Consider the following 20,917-nt stretch of genomic DNA (forward strand, 5'->3'; position numbering starts at 1 on the left):
TCTCACGGGATAAAGGGGATTAGCAATGAGTATCTTTTCGTATATAAGGAAACACCTGTAATTTTCTCCTACTCATTCAAATTTACCCCAAGGTATGGTGAATATTGAACTTGAATGTAATCATTAGGAAGAACAGGATTATGAGCTTGTAATGTGTGAGACAGGACCCCACCATAGATCTCAGTTGAATATGCACTATGACAAGATAAATAGAATCCCATATATGAGGAATATTGAGCTCCTTGAAATAAAAAGCTATTGTTTGAAATCAAGGTATTATTAATCCTAACATTGTCTGTTATGGTGTGAACAAGATGCATGGGGGCACTGCTTAAAATGTGCATTCTTTGCAGAGATAAGCGTCCTCCAGAGGTCTTTGAAATACCCTACATGCCTAACAGTCAAATATTGAATAAGGCAAAGCAGGGTCCTATGATGGGAAAATCTGTCATCATTTTGATTGTGCTCTCTAGAAAGAGTCTTTTGACACCCTGTCACCATCGGTACCAGGCTGTGTGATATACTTCAGCTAGCCTGAGGCTGTATCATAATTGAGGTTGAAAAAATCAACCTGTCCTCAAAAGTTTGTTCTCCTTTGTCGATGGGGAAATACAAAGCTCACTAACCAAGTAGATAGCATCAGCCCAACATATCCAATCAGAGAAAATGAACCAATGAACAAGAAAGCAAACCAACAAATGAGAACCAAAAAGAAGGTGGAGTATGTGGCCGCTGAGTCTGTAGCTCTATCTGGAAGTGCTTTGGGCCCTTAGATGTCTCACAAAAACTTTCTCAAGGTGGTTTCCTTAATCTAGAGTCCATGGAGATTTTTGCAAAGGTTTTTATTTACACATTTTGGTTTTTTTGGAGGAGTTGTGTTTTTGTGGCTCGGCCACTCTATGCCACCACTCTTTAGAAGGCATGGGAAGCAAGTTTAGGAGACCTGTAGCCTCCCCTCAGTTTCTGTCCTCTACCAGAGGGCTCTAGACCACTGATTCTCCATTTAGCTATCCCTTCCTTATAAAGTCTTGTGGGACCCTTCTACCCAGTGGTCCTTACCTGGCTTGGTGTTCTCAGGCATTCACAGCATCTTACATCAGAAGAAGTTTTCTTTCTTCCAGGCATCAAGCCATATGCTCTTTCATAATTTTAAGAACACTTCACATCATGCATTGTCCATGAATCTTTTTCAAATACATGGGAATGAAGAAGCAGTTCACTTGTTTCCTTCTCTTCATTCTTTCTTAAATGTCATTCTTTATCCCATATTTTTGTTTTTCCTTTATCTTTAATGTATCTGTTGCCTCTTGTTAAGTCTTGAGTCTGACCACTCTCATGTATGTAGTCTTGTTTCTGTAGTCTTGTTTAGGTTAGACTGTAAGCTCCTAAAGAGCAGGAACTGTATCTGTTGAACTATTCCTTCATAGCAAAGGACATGATGTACCTTTGCTCTTGGCCAGATGTTGACCAGATGTGGCTATGTATTACTGAAATATTAACTACCAACAGACTTATAACAAGTAAAGATGAACCATAGCCCTTTTCATTGGCTCTCCTCCTATTAACCTTGCCTACACAGTAGTTTATTTGTTAGACATATTTTTAACAATATATTAGCCAACTTAACCAGATTTAGATAACAATTTAGCAGAAAAAAGCTTTTGACCCCCCCCCAAAAAACAACCCTTTCTTTGAACATTCTAATTGCAGTCATCCAGAAATTAAAATATTTAAAAATACATAGATCTGACATACAAAGATTTGTTGCTATAGACCCATGAAATTTTGGGAGTTTAGCATTCAATCAAGTGATTCCCTTTGAATATTTTTACAAACTAACCTTCAAAGAACCTCTAAAGAAGCCATCTTCCAAGAAGTTGGATATGTTGCATTTGAAAAACAAATTTAAGAAGATCTCGGGGGGCGCCTGGGTAGCTCAGCCGTTAAGCGTCTGCCTTCGGCTCAGGTCATGATCCCAGGGTCCTGAGATCGAGCCCCACATTGGGCTCCCTGCTCAGCGGGAAGCCTGCTTCTCCCTCTCCCACTCCCCCTGCTTGTGTTCCTTCTCTTGCTGTGCCTCTCTCTGTCAGATAAATAAAATCTTTAAAAAAGAAAAAAAAGAAGATCTCGGAAAAATTTTAGGACTTTTGCCGTATACTTAAAACAAAATACCCCATGGATAAGACACCACCAACCTTTGGACTCCATTAGAGGCATGGGCCACAAACCAGCATATTTACTTCTTTTTTCCTTAATCTACATCCTATTCAAAGATGTTGGCTTTAGAACAGATATGTGATCTTACAAGGAATGGCCCCATCTCATTTCACTGAATTGTAAGAACCTAATATAGAAGGTAAATTTCCATTCATTAAATATTTATTGACTACCCACAACACTTTTACAATGCTAAAGAACGCAGAGATTTGGTGAGGATGGTAGCATGTTCTATACTGTCAGGGAACCTTGTTGGGAACACCAGTGGTTATAGATACAATCATATAATCACAGCATGCCCTGATAGAATGGCTCAGAGCAAGTGTCCTAACCCCTAATTACCTGTAGGATCAGGCAGGTCATATGAGAAGTAGGCTGGGTCAGAAAGATGATGTGGCATTGTGAAGGCCTTCCCAGAACATTGGCCTGCTATTACCAGATCCTCTCAGTTTTCCAGCAAGAACAGCATTTATTATTTTTATATGAATTCCCTCAGATTTAAAACACTGTGTGGAATCGATACATTTTATCAGTATGAGTCAGAGTTGGTCCATAGTCCACCATCTGTTTGTGGCCCCTGAGTTAGACCTTAAAGATCAATTAATACACCTTATTTTACAAACAACCCTCAGAAGTGGCTTGTCCAAAATGACAGAGTCTCCATGCTTGTATAGCTTTGTTTTAAAAACAAAACAACAAACGAACAAATGAATAGGATCAAACCAGATTGCTTTAAATGATGTGTAAGATCACTTAAGCGAAAGATGATGATCAATTATATCCCCTGAAGTACTTTTTTCACTCTCAGGAGCTATGTGAGTGGATTCATTTAAAGAGTCCAGAGATGGTTTGCAGGATTTTAGAGCAATCTGAACAGGGCTGCATTGCTCCCGAGCACTTTCCAATAGCAAGTCTGTCTACTTTATTGCAGGGCCCAGAGGTTCCCCCAAGACCGCCTGATAATAATTTGGTATTTGGAGGCTCCTATGTCACTGCAGGAACTAAAGGAGGCTAAATCCATGCCTGATGGAGGAGAAGAGTTCTATGGTTATCTGCAAATTCTGGCCAGACAACATCTTGACGTCACTCCTTAGCTTCCATAACCTAGCCAAGCAAGAAGTTGCCTTCCAAAGAGAAAGCAGTATGCTCTAATGACTAAGCCCTCAAAGTGCTAAAGCCACTTTAACTATAGACCCATCTCCTCGATCAATCAGGATGGCAAGATGGAGCTGAGGAGCTCAGCAACATCAAGTCTGGAGTTGGTCTTTAATTCAACTAGTCTGTGTAGACGTGTCTGAAAACCACTTCATCTGACAGCATGGGGTGGTTTCCCAGTAGGATTTACAAACTCGGCTCAAGGGCAGCCATGTGCTGTCCTCTCCTTGACTGCTGGGAAAAACTTTGACAGGGTACAATGGAAACGCACCTTCTGAGTTGAGAAAAAGAGAAAGAAAGAACCACTAACCAGCAACCCCCCCCCACCCCCTGAATCATCGATCTGGGGTTCTTTTGAAGGGTGGGAATGCGTTATAGCTTCCCCTGCAAGAAAAACAAATGGTATATACTTATTGTCATCTCCAAATGTGTGTCTTTCTTAGAGCAGCCTTGTAAATTAGCTAGGGTCCTAGGCCTGGGGCCAGAATTAAATTAGAACTGTCTCTGGAACTGTATGTGTTTGTCCTTGTAGTGCATGCCCTCTTTGAGTACCTAGGGCTGTAACTCCCTGTGGCAGATGCATATAAAGAACTCTGACTTGTCCCCTTTGATTCTGCTTCCAATGAAAACTGGATATTTATTGATTTCCTGCAGAGTGTGCCATACTTCCCCAGGTATTATAGTTCACGCGTGTGTGTGTACGCGTGTGTGTCTTCTCATTGGTTTCATGCCTATTAGGCAATGATGTAGATAAGCACAGATTCCTAGACCAGCTAAGACTAGGGAAATAAGACATAATAAGGAGAGGGAGCGTGTTTAACTGTAGTTGAAAAGATCACACAGGCACTCCGCCTGCTCCCCTTAACTGCCATACACACGCTATCATCATGTTGCCAATAAGGGGAGGATTGGAGGCAATACTTTTCACAGAAATGCAGAGATTTTGAATGTATTTGCAACGTTACTTTGAGTACACACGAGCACAAATTCTGACTTACATCCAGGACCCCGGGAGCTCATTAGATCAAAGGATGAGGGTCCTGAGAGTTACCCGGGCTTATCTTCAAGCCTCGCTACAGCCTGGGCCTGTGGTCCATTTCGATGGTCAGGGACAGGATTTAACACCAGGTAGAAACAATTGCTCTGGCACTCTTCTCTATCTTTTGCCTATTAATTTTGTCTTTCAAAAGTATATTTTCTTCTAAGCATTTAATCGGCCAAGTAATAGCTGCTTTGGGAACTGTTTATATCCCTTTGAAGGCTGTGACCTGCACTTTAAAAATAAGCTTAGCCCATTCTGCCCAGCATGAGTGTTAGGACGGAAGGAGAATGCAGTTATTTTAGGATCCTTAGAAAAGGCTTCGTTTACAGCACACTGGGTTGACAACTCGTCCCTCGGGGGTCTTCATGGCTCGAATCTGTAGGTCCCAGTCTAATTCTGTTTCCCTCTCGGTGCCATAGTTCCCCATTGCTAGCTAGAACAGCTTGATATCATATTCTCTTTTCAACTCCAGAGGAGATGGCAAGAAGCTATCAAATAATGCTTTAAAAAGCAACTTGAGTTCCCTAGAAGAAAGGAAATGAATACATGCTGCATAATTACATTTAAAATGTAAGCCATGTTACAAATTCCACTGAAATGAAGATTCGTTAGCAAATCCCGTTCCAAGCACACTTAAAACTAAGTGAGATGAGAGATGTCATTTTATTAGCATTTGACCCCTGGGTGATATTATTTGTTCTCAAAAAAGAAATGCCAGCTGGTCATAGGCTACCTGGACCTTCTAGGGAAACCACTCCAAGCCTACATTGAATGGCTAACAGGGAAAAATGACCATGGATTGAGGGGGAGACACGCTTAGTGATGTTCTCAGAACTGTTTTTACTCCCACACCATCAGCCAGCCTGAGATGGAACTAGGCATGCCCCCCACCTCAGACATTTCCCTCCGATTTCTCCAAATCATCCGCGATGTCCTGGGAGCCTGCCAGCAGAGGCAGGATCCTAATGCATTTGTTCTGGACATTGACCCAGGCCCAGCCCCCTGGAGCGTGGGTACCAACAGGAGGAATTGAATCAAACTGCACCCCCAGTTTGGTTTCCATTTGGCCACCCTTGCACATGCCAGCAGATTGTGGACCAGGACCAGCTTAGCAAACACAAATGTAGGGGAGCCTCTTACGTTGCTAAGAAGCCCCTGCTACCCAGATGCTGGGAAAACTGAGTGCTCCCTATGGTTAAGTAGAGACAGCTTGATGGGAGTTTTTCTGGGGTGTGAGGCTCAATCCTGTATGGCAGCTCTTCTAACAGAGTGCAGGTTTCCTCCTTGTGAAGTGCAGATTTTCTCCGTCTTCGCTCATTCTGCCAGTCTGAGAGGGTGACCCACCATGGCTGAGCTTTGTCTCAGATTACCCATAGGCCCGCTCTCCATGTTCTCCTTACATTCGCCAATGTTGTGGTTGCTCATTTGTTTGAGTGTCCTTTTCCTTGGGTGTTGTCACTTCTCTTGAAAAGCGGGTAAGATGAATTTGCTCCATACCACGGACAGGAAAGAACTGGAATGAGACCTGCTTCTTCGTTCAACCTGATAGCCAAGCACAAAGGTCTTCTCGCTGCGAGGCTTAGCCCCTAAGCAGGACCCCCGTTAGGGATCCATGCTGGATCCCTGCTGCCCTCTCTCTGAGCCTGCTCCCTTTTGCTGAGAGAAGGCTGTGTCTTTTGGAATGCTTGAGCTCCTCAAAGAGGGGAAACTTAGAAGGCAGTTCTTGTGCCTAAAGGAAAAAGGAATGTGGGTGTTAGAGTGACTACCAGGACTGAGAGGGTTCCTAGGAACAGGACTGTCCCAGACAAAGCACAATGGATCGGTCACCCTAGGTGGTATAGGCCTGATGATTTCTGCTGGTAAGACAGAATTAAGTCTTAATTACCCCCAAGAGCCTTCAGCTGCCCTAAAATGAGGTACTTTAAAATAAAAAAGAAATAATAGAGATTACAGTAGGAAATTTGGAAAACATAAGAGATAAGGATGAAATAAGGATCAAATTAAAAATCACCCGTAAGTCCAACAGTTAGAGATAGCAGCTGATATCATTGGAATATATAAATATGGCTTTCCAGTCCTGTGAATATCCTTTTAATGTCCTGTGATATGCAGTCTGTTTTTGCCTCTGCCTTTATTCGTACTGGGCTTTGTTCATCTTTCCGTGGTAACAGTTCACCCTGGGTAGATTGTGCTGGAAAGTCGTAGGAAGCATGCTGAGTATATTATTGCCAGTTTCAGATTTCCTATTTACTTGGTGGTACCTGGGGGCTAAGATAGGCTGGGGGGCCGAACATGGCTGGCCACTTCAGGTCTGGTCTGTAGGGACCCTAAACCCAGAGGTGTTCAGCTTTCACATGGTGAGTGTCATTGAGGAAATGAGGACCGTGTCATGAGCTGGGAAGACTCCAGAAGTAAGAGGCTCCTTGTTCTGCAAAGGCAGGCGGACGGCACTGGTTTCGGGTCAACACTTTCGATGACTCCAAATGTGGTTTATTGCTCAGCTGAAGCAGATGATCACATTTTGTCCCCTAGTTGCCGGCCCTGGCCGCCTGGCTCCTCTCAGGGACCTGAGTACACTGCATCTTAAGGGCCAGGCTGCTTATCTCTAGTACGTTTCTCGTTATTTAAGGACTGCCTTTCTTCCACCCAGGATCCCCCATGCTGTGCAAGGGCCTCTGATAAGTTGGAATGTCCCCTTAGTCGTTCAGCCATACCGAAACTTGATGGAGTTAGCTGCCCAATGCTCTCCAGACTTTTTATCCTGAAAGGCTTCCTCTTTGGGTGCCTCAGGTATCCAGGCCTACACTGGGTTTCTGGCAAGGGGACCTCTATCAATAGTGTGACATAGGGAGTATGTCAGTGTTGGTATTAACGTTGAGAGATTCTAAAAATGAGTTCAGAACAGATAGATTCCTGTAATTTGTAAGAGATTAGATTGGTGTGAGCTTGAACCGAAACAGGGGTGGTAGGGAGGGGAGAATTCTAGGAAGAAAACAAAAATCTAATGCTAATGCCTAGTGTCTAAATTATTCTTATCAGTTACTGTACATGCTATGAATATGGGTAGACATCAACATTCTCTATCCTGTTGTTATTACTTCGCACATTTATTTAACCATGCCGTTGACCTTCTGGGTGTGTTAAAGCGGAAACCAAGATCATTATTAGGTAATGATGACATGTAGACTGAGTCCCATAGTCCTAAAGTTCCAATAAAGTGGTTGATATAGAGGGGACAGGATAAAATCCTATGCTACCCTAATGATATCAAAAGAGTTAGTCTCCATGTTAGAAAATGCCTTTACTAGAGGAGATTACGTGATATGTCCACTGGTCAAATAAGCAGAGACAGAACCATGGAGCAGCCACCTGAGTTGTCTTCCTGCAGGAAAGGGTGGATGTCCACGTCCGTTTCTACCCTTACACCGGGTATTCGTTCCCACCCCTGCTCCTGACCACGGTTCACTTTCAGAGTAACAGAAGTTGGCCTTCTGTCTGCTGCTAAAAGAACAGAGAGAAATTAACTTGTTACCCGGAGAGATAAGACTCAGATTCTTAACTTTCTATTAGTTGAGCACTAACTGGTCTCATACTGTCTCTCTCCTGGTTTACTCCCTCTGAACCATAAATATCCATCCCTCTGCCCCTCTCAAGCTCCCACTCTCCCTCTTCTTCTTGGGGTTCAGGAACCATGATGCTAATGATTACACTTCTTCCCAGTTCCAACTTCCATCAGTGCCATTTGCTGATACCCACAGAAGCAGATCTGCATCTGTCTCCCTGCTGGAGCCTTATTGAGAAAGGCTGTTTGTTTCTTTCTAAGGGTGTTTCTCTCCCTCCTGAGAGCTTTTGTTTGCCTTTACATATAAGGTTTTAGTTTTCCTTGAGCCCTGTCTAGACTTTTATCAACATTGGTTTTGGAAGAGGAGAATACTCATTTCATTTGTAAGATATTGGCGATGGGTCGCTCTGCCTTAGATTCCTGAACTCTTGAGTTTGGGGAGGGAGAGGATGGCCAAGTAGCAAAGGCAGTAAGATTGCCCCTCACTTCCTGAATCGTGCTTCTCTTCTGGGCTTCATGTACTCTCTGCCCTTTCCTACACATTGCACCCCAAGTTCCAGTTGAAGTAGATCCTGGCCAGATTTGGGTCTAATAGCTGACACGTGGGTACGGTCCTTGGTGTTAACATCTCAATGCCATCTTTTGTTCTCTTGAAGAGATCTGTGTTACTGAGAGCGGAGCTTCTGTGTGTGGGCAGAGCTCTGGGAGAGGTTGATGGGTGGGGGGTGAATTCATGGAGCCCACAACCTCTGCCCACTTTTGAAGGAAGGAACTTGGGTGAGATGGATGCTGGTTCCATGCCAGGTCTGGGTGTTGCACCCATCCCCTCTTGGAGGTGTCCCTGCTTCCCCACCATGGGCAGTGAGCCTCTGGCAGCCGGTCTCAGCCCTTCGGCCCTCTGATGCTGCACCACCGTCTGTGGGGATGGGTTCGGAGGGGTCTCTGTGGACTGCTACGCATTGCTCCACTTTATTTTCCTCTCTCCTCGGATGCAAGAGAGCAGACCTAAAACATGACTTGCATTCTTTTAGTCTGCTCAGAGACTCCAGGGCTTGTCAATGGATGAGTGAGCAGTGGAGCTTGGAATTCTCTATTATGTAGCCCTGTACATGGAAATGAGATCTGTTGTATTGGAATTTGTGATGTAGTTGATAATTCAGAGCCAAACACATTTACCAATAAAGACAAGTGTGAGATCCATGTTTCCGTTGCCTGCTTTTGTCACCTACCAATAATTATTCTTACATGGACTTGAAAAGATAACTGAGTGTTGGGATTCCGAAAAGCACCATGAATGGCTACTTAGAAGTTGTCCCCACTGGTTCCCAGTGAGCTCCCAAGCAGACTCTCTCTGCTTTCATGCAGCTCCCTTTGCATCCAGGCAGGGCCAGGACTAGGGTAAGGCAGGTGAGAGCCTCACTTAGGGCACTGAATTTAAAGGGGCACCAACAATCGCAGAAATCAAGATATATAGTATTTTAATGCCAAAATAAAGGGCAAAAAATAGGGGCACCTGGGTGGCTCGGTCTGTTAAACATCCAACTCTTCATCTCAGCTCAGGTATTGATCTCAGGGTCATGAGTTTGAGCCCTGCATTGGGCTCCACGCTGGGCATGGAACCTACTTAAAGAGAAAAATAAAATAAAAATAAAGGACAAAAAAATAACGCAAAAAAGATCTGCAAGAAAATATCAAACCTTAAAGAAAGATGGATCGGAGAAGGCTGGGATTAATGAGTTGAGTCCTGCAAGTTCAGGGTCAGATCCATCTTTCTTTAAAACTTTGCTATTTCATTATAGCTCTTTGCATTAATTTTTATTTTGAACAATACTACATTAAAATACTATGCATCTTAATCACTAAATTTGGGGTGTTCCCTTAAATTTTGTGCACAAGGCGAGAATCTCTCTCCTCTCCGTGCTAGGCCTGTCCCTGGGCACAGCCTCCTTTCTGGCCTGGATCTTGTGTAAAGCTCACCATTGCAAAGCACAGTTTTGTATACATGAATGGCTGGGCTGATTAGCGTCCAGTCTTTTCTCCCTTCCTGTATTCCTGGCCTGATTGACCTTCCTCACCTCCACCCCATTTGACCCCGGAGAAATATTTCTCTGACACCCTTCTGCATCAGCTCAGCACCAGCAGCATTAATATCTGCAGAGATGTACACTCTCATCTTCTCACTGCTTGTTTTTTTGTTTTATACGTGACTCTCCAGAGTGAGGAAATGAGCAAGGCTGCCAAAAAAAAAAAAAAAAAAGGAGAGATTCTTTTAAAAAGGTAGAAAAGATAAGAGGGTCAGGGAACCTTCTTAGTAACTTTGAGAAATAATCTAGGGAAGAAAATTAGACAGAAATCTAATATACAATTGAAATTCTTTTAAAAAAATATATTAGATATTGTTTTATTTTCCCGGATTTGGAATTTCAGCATTACATTTGCCGAATTAAAGATACAATATTTGAGATTTAAAATACTTCATTTTCACTTTAGGGAGGTCCGATCGGGGCCTGAATATAAACTCTCCCATGTGTTCTTTAATGTCACGAGCCCCTTTTGTAAAGTCTGCGTTTTTATTATCATTAAACAAGCAGTATCTAATGCCTTTTATGTGCCAGGTCCTATGAGTTGGCATTTGCACATTGAAAAAAATGTGAATCCTTGTCAATGCTGCCAGACAGATATTATTACTCTGTTTTACAGGTGAGCAAACCAGGGTCCAGAGAGGTTAGGAGGAGAATTAACAAACTCGAATTACACCCCGAACACATGGGAGAGTTTATATTCAGGCCCCAATCGACCTCCCTGAAGTCTGGGGCTCTTTCGTCTAGCCTAATGCTGCTACTGACCTTTTCCAAAAATAATGCCTAGCAATTTTCTAACTCTGCAAGAGGAATTCTAGTGTTAGCATTGCACCTTTCATGTGGGTTTATCAAGGTAGGCTGAGTGTATTAACCTTCAAACATAAAGGCCAGGGAATGCCATATGGCAGGTAGCGAACTTACTGTTGGTGTAAAAAAGTCAGTAGCCGCTGATCCCAGACCCAGTTTCTGATGTAAGGGTCGACCTAGGGTCCGCTGGGTCACTCGTGAGTTTTTCTCGATAGAGAAAAGATAATCATGAATAATCGGCCCTTATTCTTTAATTTAAATCACATAAAATCCCACCTTTTCCCCTTCCCTATACCCATTCTGAAAAGTTTGCCTTTTTTTCTTTCATTTCAGAAACTCCTAGGAAAAGCATCCAGTACTATATAAACCTCTTGACTCTTTCTGGAATGCCTTCACTCTTCTGAGATTAGCACATATGTTTCCTAAGTGAACTTGATGTCTGTCTTTCAGAGGCCAGAATTCAGAGTGCCAAGTGTTTTAGGAGCAAATGGAGGTGCACACATTTACTGAGTTTCGGTAGGCAGTGCTGTGAGCGTTGGGGCACCCACAGTTCCCGCCTGGTCACCCTGTTCTAGGGAGGCCGAGGGGACACAGAGGCTTAATAATGCCTTCTCTCCAGCCATCCTACAGGCAACCAATTTCGATGCCAGCCCTGTGTGAGCATCTCATAGGACAGACAAATCACTTTTCCAGCTCACACTCTATTACTCATTCTTTTTTTTTCCATGCAAACTGCCTAGTTAAAAGGGGTCAAAATTCTTAGAGATATTTAGCTTCTGGAGGGGGGTCTCTTTGCAAACACGAGTCAGCACTCGTAAGTGGCATTTCTTCCATGGGAAGAACACAATCAGGAGCTTCATAAGGTCAGGGGACATCAAGGAGCTGATATTTTTAAACACCTGCTTTGTTACAGGTGCAAATGCTCACACATATTCATATATGTGACCAGTACCTCATATTTGTTTTTAGTAAGTAGAGTAACACGTGTTCCCCCAAAACATCAGAAGTCTTCACTGGGCTTGACGAGTGCTGATGAGTTAGAACGGTGATGTTAGCTAAAATGCACACATTCTTTCTGACCCAGTGTTTACTCTCTTAGTTATCTTGATAACTTAGAGAAGACCCAAGTATGAATTGTTCAACTGCAGTTTGAAATCCATTGTGACAAATAATGATACAATCAAAATATGGTTTATTGGAGAACTCCAGGCCCCCTGAGTACCCCCTTGCCTCTATCAGCATAAGATGCTGAGCTTGGGCAGCCCTTTGGTGTTTGTGGAGAGGTAGCCCGAGAGCGTCTTGGAGAGAGTACCTGGAATGAGATTTCAGAAGAAAGGGGTTGAAATATTTCCAAAGAGAATTCGATGGGTCTCTTGCTTCCCCTAAGATGGGGGGTTGTGTGGGCTTCTGCATGTACCTAGGTACATTTGCCAATATGGAAACTTTGCCCAATGAAATGAAATAAAACAAATCTCTGACTAACAAGCCTATCTGGAACATTTAACAGTGAAACTCCAGGATGGGGCGGGGTAGAGAGGATGGGGAGAAAAGTTCAGATTAGGCTCACCGTATATAATCATACATCTCTGGTGGATGATGAATGTGTGTAATCAGGAAGTCATGTCTTACCTGGGAATCCAGTGGCAGTAGGTCACTGAATGATACTGAAAACTGCAGATGGAAATACCTACTGACAATTTTCTAGGTTTCTAATCATGGACTGTTCAATGGATAAACAAGTGTTTTGGCATCTCTGGCTTCTAGAACAGTGCCCAGGACATGGTAGGTGCATAATAAACCTGATGAATAACTGAATGAACAGATGAAGGGATAATTGTATCTACTGTATTTGTAATCTGACTGTAGCTTTGAGGGCAAAATACATCTCTGCTTCAGTGAGTGTTAGGCATGGCTAAGAAGCGAAACATTCCTCTGATTCTGTTAGGAGCAGAAGTTAGGTAGCCTTCCCATTTGAATGGCATGTTATCTACCCCCATGGCCATGTCCATTCACTGTTGGGTTGAAAGCTTTCTTCCTATTCTTTCTCTTCCACTTCCCAAGTAGTTTACATTTTGAGAATTCTCCTGTGTGGTTTTGTAAGATGGGTTTCAGGCATGATAATGCTTTATGTTTTGTATTATGAGACAATAATTTCTCAGAAGACCTCAAGTTCAAGTTCTTTATGGAGGAGAACTGGCCACAAGGGAGGCACATAGAGGCTTCCGGAAGGAGACCAAAAAGAGAAGGGATATGAAGCCTGAAAGAAAAGAAATTCTGGAAAAATGAGAATAGGCTGACCCTCAGGGACTAAGGCAATGGCCACTGGGAAGATGTGAAGTTCAAGGACCAAGAAAGGGCTGCTTGGAAAGATGATTAGGGTGCCCTTTGTCTAAAAGAAACCCATGGGGTGCTTGGGTGGCTCAGTTGGTTAAGCATCCGACTCTTGATATTGGCTTAGTTCATGATCTCAGGGTCCTGAGATTGAGCCCCACATGGGGCTCCACACTCAGTGGGGAGTCTACTTGGGATTCTTTCTTTCTCCCCTCTGCCCTACCCCCTTCTGTGTGCACTTGCACGCTCTCTCTCTCTCTCAAGTAAATAAATAAATCTTTTTTTTTTTTTTTTTTTAAAGAAACTCAGAATGTTCTAGGGAAGGGGAAGGGAGTTTTCAGGGTCAACCCTCTAGGTATATCGGATGGCTCCTTCCTGGGACTAACATGTAAGTTTCGAGTGACTATTTATCGTGCGATTAATACATGCCAGCCACTGTGCAATGTGCTCTACGTACATTTATCTCATTTAATTTACACAGTTGTCTATGCAGGAGGTATTATTATTACTTTAATCTCACAGTGGAAAAGAATAAGGCACAGAAAAATTAAGCAACTTGCCCAAAGACATGAAGCTACCGGGCAGAAGAACTAGGGTTTGAACCAAGACAGCCCGAGTCCAGAACTCTTTTCTTACGCACATGCTGACCTAGAGTCCGTCTTTCTGCCTCTGTCTAGCCAGACAGCCAGTCCTCTCTCATGCTTCCCCAACATGTACACATGGGCCCACAGAGGATTTGAGGCAGTTTACATTGGGGATTTAGCTCATTTAACTAATGAGATGGTATATCTACAACTTTCTCATTTTGCCCATAGTTTACATCCTGAAATTCCCTCTTATTTTATCAAAAGTACTTTTTGCATTCTAAACAGCCTGTGATGACTCAGTAGAAAGTGATCTCAAGTGGGAGAGACCAGGGTCTCAAGGCTTCATCTTTGATGGAGCGCTACCTGATAGCCGAATGGCTTTGGGAGGTGATGGTAGAGCTTCCCGGTGGCCTTCTGTTTGAGCTTTGCCCAGCCTCTTCCTTCTCAAAGACCCAGCAAAGCTGGGGGACAACACTGTTAGAGGAGGTCTGTACCTATTTACCCTTGACCCTGCACCATCCAGCTAGCTAGCCAGCTATTGTTAGTCATCAGCAAGCAGAAGCTTTTGGACTTGCCCTCACTCTGTGGAACCTTTTGTTCTCTGTGAGTGTGCATGTGTGTGTGCGTGTGCATGTGTGTGTGTGTGTGTGAGAGACGGGGTGGGGGGATAACTGGAGATTCTAAGAATCAAATCTTTACAACCAGTATCTATCAAAATTGAGTCACTGGAAGTGAGGCTAGAGAATCTGCATTGTTAAGAAGCCCCCAGATGATTCTGATGTGTGTCACAGTTTAGGATGGTTGCTCCGGGCCAGACTCAACAGTGGAAGTTCCTCTTCCCGAAGGACCATGCAACTCAGTGAGATGTGGAGACAAGCACCGTAGGGACAGGCTTGTACTTTTGTTGCTAGTGAGTTTTTCCTGGCCCTCCCTCCTTGCTGACATTCGACTACCCTCTCTGGCCTGCAAAAGCTTTTACAGGTCTTTCTGAATACGGAGATATTTCACTCATGATGGGTTAGGACATTGGACGTGGGATTTGGAGGCCATCGTAGCACAAGGGCTCAAAAGGCATTTAAGGAATAGTCTTGTTATCCTAAGCATAACAGCAGTGTCTTCATGATAAAATGACTCCTATTTCTAAACTTTCAATATGGAAATGGACTTTGGTAACCAGATCCATTTATGAGTTGGGGGTTCCCGATGTACTAACAATGTACTAGACACAATGAAATAGGTAAATGAATAGCAGATGAGAGGAATTTCTACTTTATTATTTCACAAACACGTCATAAAATTACTAAAATCCAAAAATTCCTAAACTTTACTAGTTGAAGAGGAAAAGATCCTGTAGTCACTTGGCAAATTTTGTAATCCACATAATGCATAGCAAAAAGCAGAGATGCCCAAGCTGGGTCAAATTAGGCTCAGCACTTTGATAATTCTATATTTAAATGATAAGAAACTTAAAGTCTGCTTTAGAAAGTCAAGTTCTGCATGGAGCACTGGGTGTTATGCACAAACAATGAATCATGGAACACTACATTAAAAACTAATGATGTAATGTATGGTGATTAACATAACATAATAATAAATAAATAAATAAATAAAATATTTTATTATTAAAAAAAAGAAAGTCAAGTTCACCAACTCAGTTATTTTCTTCAGAGAAAATATACTATCATAATGCAAAATGGTAAAAATGTTGATTGCTGTGTAACTTAGTATTTGTAGCATAAGGAATTATTGGGATCTGATTTCATCCCTCCCACAAATTCTTAAGTTTCTTTTGGAATTTCTTCTTATGTGATTTGATCTGTGCAAAATAACGTAAGAAGAGATAATAGGATTTAAGGAGAGAAATGATTGAATCATCGTGTCCCGATAAAAAGTGGTCAAATTGCATTTTGCTACTTAATGAATTCTGCTCCAACTTACTTTGACATAAATAAGATTGGGTAAGAGAAACCAGAAGTAAATCAAATAAATTAATAAAACTATTGGAGCTGCTTCGATTTTGTCCCCCAGACAGCATCTGCTGATTTGTGTAATAGAAGCTGCTCTTATAAACTAAAACCCTGGCATGCCACTCGGTTGAAAGCAAAATTTTAAGGAAGAGTTAATAAATTCTGGGGCCAGATTAGGATGCTTTCTAATTTCTCCAATATCAATAGTCCCTTTGAAAACTGAAATTTGAAGCCTGGGAGAACGAGGTTCAACTCTCAGCTAGACTTTCTTTTTTAAAAAAAGACAAAAACAGTAAGATTGCAGATACAGACGTGGATACAATATTGATGATTAGCTGTTCTTCATATCTTCTTAATTATACACATTTACGGAACATGAGGAAAGTTTTTCATTTTGTCTGGACGGAGGCTGTGTCTCCACTGGCAGAAGGTACCACCGTATTTGTGCGTCTTGTGCAAAATTGAATTTGCATCTCTGCCGCCGCTCGTAGGGAGTTCATTATCTTGCAGTACAACCACTGGGAAAAATACAATTTTCAGTATTTAATGAAACTGTGGTCTTCTCATAATGCCTATGATGCTTGAACAATTTGTTAGGCACAATTTATCACGGACGCTTAACACTAATTATACTGTGCGTAGTGCCAGTAAGAGTGATTTAAAATATTTCCTTTATTTAATATATTTCGGTGCAAATAAGATATTTTGCAACTGCACTATTATTTGTATTTTTCAGAACTGAGGTGTCTTCTCAAAATGCTAAGCATAAAAGATAAAGCCACAGGGCGCCTGGATGACTCAGTTAGTTAAGTGACTGGCTCTTGGTTTCAGCTCAGGTCATGATCTTGGGGTCCTGGGATCGATCATCATCATCATCATCAATCATCATCATCACCATCATGGGGCTCCATGCTCAGTGCGGTGTCTGCTTCAGGATTCTCTCTCTCCCTCTGCCCCTCCCCCCACTTGCGTGCATGCTTGTGTGCACGTGCTCTCTCTCTAAAATAAATAAATTAATCAAAAAGAAAAAGATAAAGCCACTAAGCTAAACATACACTGTGTAAAATATGTACTACATGTGGTCGAGGTAATGGATGGGAAAAACCTGCCTTCTTGCTTCCTACTTAGCCGAGGACAGGAGAAAGGAGCAGTGCCTTGACCAGCCTGAGATGTGCCTCCTGGATGAACTAGAACTTTGTAGCTCTGGGGTAGAGATGATGACTGAGGCCCCTGCAGGCTACTCACCTTCAAAATCTGTGATCTAATATAGCATCATTTATCAAAAAATAGTTAACATTTATAGATGGCTTCACTAATTGGAAACCTAAGAGACCAGAAGCCGATGTTCCAATGATCCCTTGAAAATGAGGCTCGAGTGACAAATCATTGAAAGGAAATCGAGTTCTGAATAGTGGGGTCGAGACCCCGAAACATGATCTCCAGTTATTAAACAGTTTTTTTGAAGGATGGCGATTGCACACTCACGATTTCAGAGACCCTAGAGCTTTATGTTAAAAACACAATTTAGATGTGCAACGGACCTCGTGCTCTTTGTGTGGTAACAAGCCGAGTACATGAAATAAACTTGTACTAGAATAGAAGTTATCCTTTTTTTTTTTGCTTTTCATAATCCTGAAAAGCATTATGAGCAGCACATGTGAAAGCCCAAAGCTGAAATTAGTTTGGACAACTTCAAAAGAAAAGGTGTTAGGAGGACCTATTTCTTATGAGTCTTGTTTAAACCAAGCATTCAGAATGGTTTTCTGAAAGCAATCTTGAAGATGCTATGCTTTTTTTACTGTGAAGTTTCCACCAACAGTTTATTTTTTTTAAGATTTTATTTATTTGAGAGAGAGAGGGAGAGAGAGCACAAGCAGGGGGAGCTGCAGAGGGAGAGGGAGAATTAGGCTCTCTCCTGAGCAGGGAGCTCTATCCCAGGACCCCGGGATCATGAGCTGAGCCGAAGGCCGATGCTTAACCGGCTGAGCCACCCAGGCGCCCCTGCACCAACAGTTTAATTAGCCAGAAAAATGAGATCTTCAAAGAACTTAGAACACATTATGGATGGGAAATGGGATTTTAGCTCTGTAGGTCCACACTGTGTGCTTCTGTAGATAGATGTGACCGCTAGGAAGATTCCCTGTGGACTTGGCTAGAGCAAGTCCATGCAAAGAAATTCCCACAGTGAGAAAGTTAAGATTTTAACACTTTGTGAAGTGGGCATGCGTTCCCATATCCTCCTTCAAAGGAGAAATTTCAGTTTGAACCGTGGATCCATGGGAAATTCTTCCCAAACGTACAGAGCTGTTGGTCCCCTAATCTGCTTAAAGCCCAACATTTGCTGGTTTGGAGGAGTGTGATTGCTACCCAAGCATCTCCTAGGCTTGGTGTTCAAGTTCAGCCTTGGTTGTTATCCCTCAAACCTCAAGCTTCCACTCCAGCTCGGTGCCTCGGCCGAGCAATGGCAATTGCACACTCATGATTTCGGAGACCCTAGAGCTTTATGTTAAAAACACAATTTAGATGTGCAATGGACCTCGTGCTCTTTGTGCTGTTTCAGACCAGCTTTGCCCACATTCCGCTTGTCCCACTGTGCAGAGGTCTACAGGACTTGTCACTGGAGTCTGGTTGACAAATGCCTTTCCCCAAACGTGTTGAGTGAGAAGATTCTTTCCTATCTTCTTGCCCGCTATCTCCCATTACCTTTATCTCAACACCTTTCCCTTGACCTGACCCTTCATCAGCTTGAAACCACTTCTTACTTCTAGATTTTTGCTTAGTTGGTATTTTCTGGGCCACTGAATAGTTTTCACTGGGTAATATAAAACAGAGACAGAGTGAGCCAGGAAGCAGATGTCTCTTGGGTAGTGTGCGTCTTTGAGAGTTGGAATTTGAAGTCTCTGTATGAAAGGAACAGTGAATGGGTGTAATTAGTCAGGCTGATGGAGGAGTAAAACCTGGTAAGCAATTTTTCTTGACTGGCTTAATGAAAAGCATTAGCTATCAGTTTCTGCCTAAACTAGCTGAGGGTAAAACAAGTGTGGGGTTGGAACAAAATATAAGGATCCGCGTGGGCTTGGGCTCTGTTCCTGAGAATAAGTTTTGCTTGGGTGGAAGGTATGTGGTTCAACCAAAAAAAAAAAAGAGAGAGAGAGAGGGAAAGAAAGATCAATGACTTGTGGTACTTCTTCATGTATTTTATTTTAGGAGAATTGATGTAGTTCAAGAAATGGAATGGGTTCTTGTAAAGGCCCAAACTGGTATTCTGAAACCAAGTGTGAGTGTATTGCTCATTTTCATCTCACCCGTTGAGCCGGGCACTTTCCCTAAGTCAGCTTTCAAGACCCATGAATTTTTAAGGATTGACTTAAGGTTATTTCCCATTACCCTGCATCTTTTCCTGGTTGTGTGACTCTGGCCTGCTCGTGTGAAGGGCCTGGAGACATTCGTCTCCAAGTGACTAGCAAGAAATTAAGCGCCCCCTGGAGGAGGTATTTTCCTGCTGTCAAAGGAACTGAAAAATAATACCCTGGCATCATTTATGACAGCTAGTAGACGCCTTGGAGCTAGATGATGCGAGGTTTAAGAAGAAAATAAATTGATATCCAAAAACAAAAATGGCAGCCTCTCTGGAGCTTGACCATAAGCTGTACTTAGTGTTCTTCACACAGAAGACCAAATACATCGATAACATATAAGCTCGCATCCAGAATGTGGTCCAAGACAATGTTTCTCTTTCTGGCTGTCACCAGTTACTGCCTCTAGGGGTATTGGGTGACCATCTATAATAAGATGGCAGCATCCATCTCAAATTGGCTTTGTTATATAGATTCCAGCTTTCTGCCTTGGACGCCAGTAGAAAAATCTAAGTTGGGAAACTACAGAAGGGCTGGGTTCACATTTTTTTTTCCTCAAGAAAAAGACTATTTGTGTTATTTGAGGTTGCACATTATTTCCTTGATGTAAATGGGGGACAGACAGGACACTGAATCTTGTTTTGTGTTCTATTTGCTTAAGATTCAAGCACCCTTTATAAGAAGTGACAAAACCCATTTTTTTTTTTTTAAGGTACGTGGCTTCTTGACAAACCACAGAGTAGAACAGAAAACAAAACAAATCCAGCCTTATTACTTTCCAAGTAGTTAATAATGCAAACAAAAGTCAGCCAGGACAAAGAAAGCAGAAGAAAATGTTATTCTTGGGTTCAGATGCTAGAGATGGACATTGACAGAACTTAACCAGTCTGGGAAGGGAAAGGAGAGGAAACTTGTTTTGAGATATACCGTGTCCGAAGTGTTTCCAGCCCAGTCTCTCAGCTAGAGTTCACATTTAGGCAATTATTTATGGATGAGGAAAGTGAGCCAGGGAGAATTTAAGTAAGACTCATGGTCTTGACAGAAAGTGGCAGAGACAAGATGCGAACTCAGGTTCTGCCTCCACCTCGTGTCATGGAGCATCTGGCCACCAACCCCATGGAGATCCTAAAGGGATCGGACCCCATCTTTACAGCATTCCACACATTGTGAAGTTGACCTACCCTAGACCCACTTCAACCCACAACAGACCGGTGGGTCCATAATCACGACAAATCACAGGTTACAAAATCTGCTTTGGTTCAAATCCCTGAAAAGCTCAGCCTTTATCGGTTGGCTAATTGCCTCATGGATAGAATTTCTCCATTTGTTATTAGTGACAGCAGTGACTTTTTAAAATGGCTCTTTGAAAACATTTTTTTCCCCTTTCTGTAATTCTAAAATACCCTTGACGCATTAAACAGGATCCCAAAGTGCTTTTGTAGGTTAGATCAGATACAACTTTAACGTATCGCTGGTGGCATATTCTAAGGGTATAACCTTTTCAGCCATCACCAGGGGGAAACGACACCGCTCTTGTCCTTACAACACCATCACTGTTACCAGCCTGGAGACAATGGCACCAGAGAGACCTGAGCCTTAATCCTGGTGCCACACTGTTGCTCCTGAGTGACCTTGGCACGTCACAGAGCCTCAGTCAGCCTCAGTTTCCACTCTGTGAAGTGATATTAACAACACTATAAAAATACTAATGGCTGCTATTTTGGGGCACTTATTAAGAGCCAGCTGCTGTGCTAAGCACTTTGCCGACATCATCACAGTATGCATAAAATGAGGGTAATAATGCCCACCTGC

General features: G+C 42.6%; 1 protein-coding gene across 1 annotated transcript in view; it reads left to right on the forward strand.

The window, feature by feature from the left end:
• LOC118023318 (BDNF/NT-3 growth factors receptor-like) overlaps window positions 1–20,917 on the forward strand; it is a 177,838-nt gene that overhangs the window by 38,788 nt on the left and 118,133 nt on the right. The window lies entirely within an intron of this gene.

The sequence above is a fragment of the Mirounga leonina genome, unplaced genomic scaffold (genome assembly GCF_011800145.1).
Source record: "Mirounga leonina isolate KUSES-001 unplaced genomic scaffold, KU_Mleo_1.0 Mir_179, whole genome shotgun sequence".
NCBI lineage: Eukaryota > Metazoa > Chordata > Mammalia > Carnivora > Phocidae > Mirounga > Mirounga leonina.